This window comes from Hibiscus syriacus, unplaced genomic scaffold (assembly GCF_006381635.1).
Source record: "Hibiscus syriacus cultivar Baekdansim isolate YM2019G1 unplaced genomic scaffold, ASM638163v2 tig00111758_pilon, whole genome shotgun sequence".
NCBI lineage: Eukaryota > Viridiplantae > Streptophyta > Magnoliopsida > Malvales > Malvaceae > Hibiscus > Hibiscus syriacus.
The window spans coordinates 1,028,400-1,034,399 of record NW_024063170.1 but is presented as its reverse complement, the minus strand read 5'-3'; the positions used below and the strand labels follow the sequence as shown (position 1 = coordinate 1,034,399).

At 33.1% G+C, this 6,000-nt stretch overlaps 1 pseudogene; it reads right to left on the bottom strand.

Annotated features, from left to right (window-relative positions):
• Positions 1–251: 251 nt before the first annotated feature.
• Positions 252–3,213, bottom strand: LOC120169280 (annotated as a pseudogene).
• Between the last annotated feature and the right edge of the window lie 2,787 nt (positions 3,214–6,000).

Genomic DNA, 6,000 nt, shown 5'->3' with positions numbered 1-6,000 from the left:
TTTTATGTCACAAAACATGTTTAATGTTTTTCACATGGTCCTTGCAGGGTTTTATTATCATTCTCTTGTTCGGGTACATTATAGAGAAAAATGAAGTGTTGGATGGTGTGTAAAGATGGACCCGGATGAAAAATCCAAATTGAAAGTGGTTGGTCAAATACTGCATTTAGTACCTGTATTATACGAAACTCGCGGATTCTGTAAAATCCAATTTTTTATTTATTTTTTAATAATAATTCTGATCCCTGTAAGTTTATAAACTTTAAATCTTCGCATTTCCAAATTTTGAGATTAAATACTAATTAGGTCCTAAGACAACTTTGGATCAGCCAATGATTGGTACCGTTGAGAAGCACAACATTTCCATCAGAGTCTGCATCCACGGTGATTGAATCACCCTCCTTGATTTTCCTATCAACCATCTTCTCTTCCATGTCTTCGACGAGTCTAAAGGCTCTTCTCAACGGCCATGCTCCGTAGCTTGAGTCCTATGCTTCTTCCACCACCCTATCTCGGAACCTTTAAGTGACACCGAGCTGAATTTCTTTTGCTTTAAGCCTGTCAAACACCCCAATAAGCATTGTATCAGAAATCTTCTTCACCTCCAACTTGGTGAGCTGCCTAAAAACAATTACCCTGAGTCCAATCACGAAGTTATGCCCGAGCCGTTGTCTCAGTTCTTCTATCACTAGGCTCTTCCTTCTATCGTAAAAGCAGTCTCCATCGAGACCCTTCTCGATTACACTACTTCCGGCATTAGATGTCATTATCAGGAGGGTATTACTGAAATCCATGATTCTTCCTTTCTCGTCTGTGAACCTTCCATTTGTGAGTATCTGATCGATCATGTTTAAGACATCGAGATGGGCCTTCTCAATATCTTTGAAAAGCACTACTGTGTGCGGTCGTCTCTGAACAGCCTCAGTTAGTCGACCCCACTCAGTATGCCCAGGGGTTGATCCAATGAGATTGGACGCTGTGTGACTTTCCATGAACTCCCTCATATCAAGTTAGATAACAGCTTCTTCGGTGCCAAAATAGCTAGCCGCTAGTGCCTTTGCTAATTCCGACTTTCCTACACCAGTTGGACCGAAAAAGATGAAGCTAGTAATTGGCTGAATATGGCGTCTAAACAATTCGCAGAGATCATTATGGACACAACGGCTGACGGCTTACACCGCTTCATCCTGACCAATGACTCGCTTATGAAAAGTCTCTTCCATCTTACGGAGCCAATTAGATTCAGAGTCATCGTATATTACTTTCTCGATAGGAATACCAGTCCATGAAGAAACTATACCTTGAATGTCCACATTTCGCACAGTCATAATATCTTCCTCGCTCATCTTACCGAATATACGGGTCTGAAACCCAATCTTCATTTCTAGATTGTGTAATTCCCTGAACTGTTAAAAGAATGGATAGTGATCTTGTAAAAATGATATTGATCTTTTCCACAAACCTATTGCCTCCTTAACATAAAAATGATCTCGTAAAGTTTTGTACCTTCTCTAAGTCCCGGCTCCGGCCTTCTTCCTTCTTTGCCTCTATGCGCTGGCTGAGCTCTCTTCTAAGCTCTGTAACTACATCAAGGATCTGCAACAACAATTGTTCCATGAAATCAACTTGTAAAAGAAAGATTAGATTGTAATACTAGCACACCTCTTCATGACAGGCGGAAACATGAGCTCCGGCTTTATCGATCAAATCGATTGCTTTATCAGGTAGAATACGATCACTGAAGTATGCAGAAATCAAGGTGAGGTACATACAGAAAACAGATACTCGAATGAAAATTTGAAGACCTCCTACCTAATGTACTGGTCCGACAGCAATGCAGCAACAAAGGCCTCATTTTCGTAATCACATAGTTTGTGATGGTTCAGGAACTTTGATTGGCCTTGCCAAAATCGGGTCTTTCTCGATATGCTCACTGTATCCATCGATCGTCAAAACTCCAATATACTGGATCAAGTCAAGTAAGAAGATAAAGAAATTAGTGAAATTCTCCTCAGCCAGCTCAATCAAGTTGATCCCTTCAGTAACAACGCTAAACACATTGCCTTCACCAACCATACGATTAACCTGGTCAAATTAGTAGACAATTGAGCTAAAAATAAACCAGGCATTTGAAACAAGATCAAGTCGATGAATGTATTTTTACCTGTGCGCGAAGTTTTCTAAAGTCGATTCCTAGATCATGAAGAACAGATGCTAGCTTTCCTCTGTCATGCCAACTAAGCAACCCGAGAAGAAGATGCTCCGGTCCAATGAAATTATGGCCTGAAGTTTTCACAAAGTAAAATTTCAAAGCTAAGGGCCAGTTCTGGGCAACATTCAAGGATTTGTTGAGATAAGCTAAGGACATGGTGATTACTAGGTAAATTCCAGTTTGAAAACTGATTTAAACAACAGGTGAACTATACATTTAGTTTAGTATCTAAAGTTTCAATTTTTTTAAAAACCATACCAAGTTTAATTTTCGTTTAGTAACCATAGTTGTTATGTCTTGAAAAAAAATGAAAATCTAAGTACCAAAAACACGTTGAGTACTAAAGCATACCAAAATTGATAGTTTAGGTAGTAAATGCATAATTTACCCTTAAACGACTAATTAACAACAAACGAAAAAGGGGAAATTGTATGGAGAGATATACCACGTCTACGGGCCTCTTCAAATGACAAAACCAGATCTTGAAAGTGCAAAAAATCAAACCCTAGACCAGCAGTCCCCCCTACTCTTTCGTTTCATAAGACTCACATGTTTACGTACATCTTTGAGTTTGATTCCCATAGATTTAAGAGCTTTGGCAGCAATGCTAGTACCTTCACCGATAAGACCCAATAAAAGATTATCACTCCAAATGTAATCATGGCCAAGCCGTCTGGATTCCTCTCGGGCAAGCATAATTTCTTCAATTGCTTTCTCTGTGAAGCCCTCGAACTTGGCTTCTTTAGCTACACATCCGCTATCACTCGCCGGCCGGGAAGAGATCGTTATCGGCGACGAACGGAAATATTGGCCAAATCTCACCGCTTTATTATCCAAACAAATTGAATCACTCCTGATCCTTAAGACTGGTGTTTGATAACCGAATCCCATTTTCACAGACCTCGGATTTTCAATTTCTTTGAAAGGATAACGATCAGTAAGTAGAGTCGGCTGAGCAAAAAACCCTAGCGATCATCACTCACAATTTACACAGTAAACTACTGTAAAACCTACAAGGTGATAGCTTATTGAAATGAACACGTGGTTATTTGGGTTTAAGTAGTGTAGTGCGCACGAATATATAGAGAGAGAGAGAGAGAGAGATCTAGGGATTTTCAAAAAAACTATAGGGTAAAACACAAAAATGGTAGTAGACTTATTTTATTAAATCTCTCTTCTATTAAAAGTTATAAAATGATCCTCCAATTATAAAGTTTTATTTTGTTGAGTCTCTTAACTATTAAAAGTTACAAAATAATCATTTAACTATTTATTATATTCCAAAATATCCTTTTTTGTTAAAAAAATATCTATTATCTAAACTAGAAGTTAATATGATTATTGGGATATGATAGTCGTTTGAGATTCTGTGATTAGATTTTATCGTATCACAGTCAGAACGTTAATGTTCAGTTCAAAATACCGTCAATTTTTAACTGAAAATGATGAGTTTGGAATTTAATAAATAGTTAGGTGATCATTGTATAACTTTTAATAGTTAAGGGACCTAACAAAGTAACATTTTACAATCGGATGACCATTTTATAACTTTTAGTAGTCTCTGGATTTAATAAAGTAATACCATATAATCGAAGATCATTTTTATACTTTACCCAAAACTATATTGATTAAATTTTATATTTAACTAATAGGTCTTTTCAAAAGATATATATTGATAAAAAATGATCAAATTTATATTTAACTAACTTTATCCAAGTAAAAAATTAAATAGGTTGTAAATTTTCAAAAATTAAAAACAAATTCTAATAATTAGGAGAAAATATTTCATGACCCTTTCTGCCACATCATCAATGTTTCAACCAATTAAAATATTCACATCAATGTTTTTATCATTTATATACATGGATTTCATTTTCCAAATCAATTTTTTTTCCATTAATGCATTTAAAATTAAACTTAAATTTAGGAGAAATTATTTTATTGATCCTTTCTACCACGTCAACAACAGTTGAAATAAAATTTTAAAAACTTAAACGATAAGAAAGTTTAAATTTAGATTTAATATGGGTCTCTCTTTTAATTTTATATATATTTAATATTATTGGATGAGTAAAAATAGATGAATGAAATTAATTAATTTTCTCTACTAAATGTCTTCTAATTTATTACCGATTAATCTCATTCATCTATTATCGTTCGATATAAAACTAAAAGTCTTACATTATGTAATAAGACATGAGCCTTTAAAACCTGAGTTTTATAGGTACCTGGTTATTATTATAAGTCAAGGTATAGATCAAGTTTTTAGTATTATAAAATATCGAATATCCAATATTTGTATACCCAAAAATAGGAGAAATTATTTCATGGATCCTTTCCACCATATCATCAATGGTTTCAACCAATTAAAATATTCACATCAATGTTTTTATCCATAGCATTTACATACATGGATTTCATTTTCTAAATCAGTTTTTTCCATTAATGCATATTTAAATTAAACTTAAATTTAAGAGAAATTATTTTATAGTTCCTTTCCACCAAGTCAACAATGATCTCAACCGATTAAAAACATCTACATCAATATTTATTTCATATCATTTACATACAATGATTTCGTTTTTCAAATCAAAATTTTCATCAATGCACATTTAAATTAAACTTAAATTTAGGGATTGTCATAACCATTTTTTTGATAAAAATATTATTTTTTAAAAACGATTATGACTTTAATTTGGAAAAATTGGTGATTTTGGATTAATTTGAAATTAAATTGAATAGAGTCGCCATCGACCTTTGGATTATAGGTAGGTCGAATACCTAAAAACGTCTTTTAAAACAATTTTAAAAAAATCATTTTATAAGACAAAATTTGGTCTGCATCACCAAAGATTCGATTAAATGGATTCGGGAGTCGGTTACGTGTGGGGAATGATTAGCACCCCCACAACACCCAAAAAATGGTACTGTATCGCTTACACATTATTGTACATGGTGGAAATAGTGAATCGAATATAAAGTTAACCAATGATTCGTTTATTGAGATTTAATTAATTTGCTTCGAAATAATTAATTAGAGAAAATTCTTTAACATGAAAAGAAACTTCGAGATTAGCAATCCTCCGACGGAAAAGTTATCTCATCTATTTCTTATCCGTAAAAAAATATTCCCTCATCGATTAAAAAAAATAGAATATAAATTAAATATAAACAACTTGTATGAAATAAAATAAATTGATATTTACAACAATACTCATTGCATCATTTGAATTATAATATAAACAAATTAATCAAGTTACTTATGTCGTTAAAATGCCGTATTGGATCGCATCACTTCGACCAAGTGATACTTTCCACGCTCATTCTAAGCATACGTGTTCTTAAAAGTACCCAAATATTATTAACAAATAAATAAAACCATGGAAATAAACACAATTAAAAAAACGAAATAAAACATGTACAGTAACTAGAACCAACAATATATATATTCACAAATAACTACATATATAAAATATTCATACATAAAGGACTAAAATAAAACAATAGAAACTTAAAGGACCGAAAGTGGCAAAAACATAAACTTATGAACTAAAACAGTAAAAACATAAACCTAGAGGGCTAACATAACAAAAAATAGAAATTTAAGGACCAAAATACAAATACAGAAACTTGAAGTGCTAAAATCGAAGAAATATTAGTTAAAGAGCTAAACTGAAATTACACATAAACATAAAGGATAAAAGAAATATTTAAACCAAATGCCAAAGCAGTGACTAAAACTAAAGATGCACAAATATGAGGGCCAAATTCGAACATCAGCCAAAATC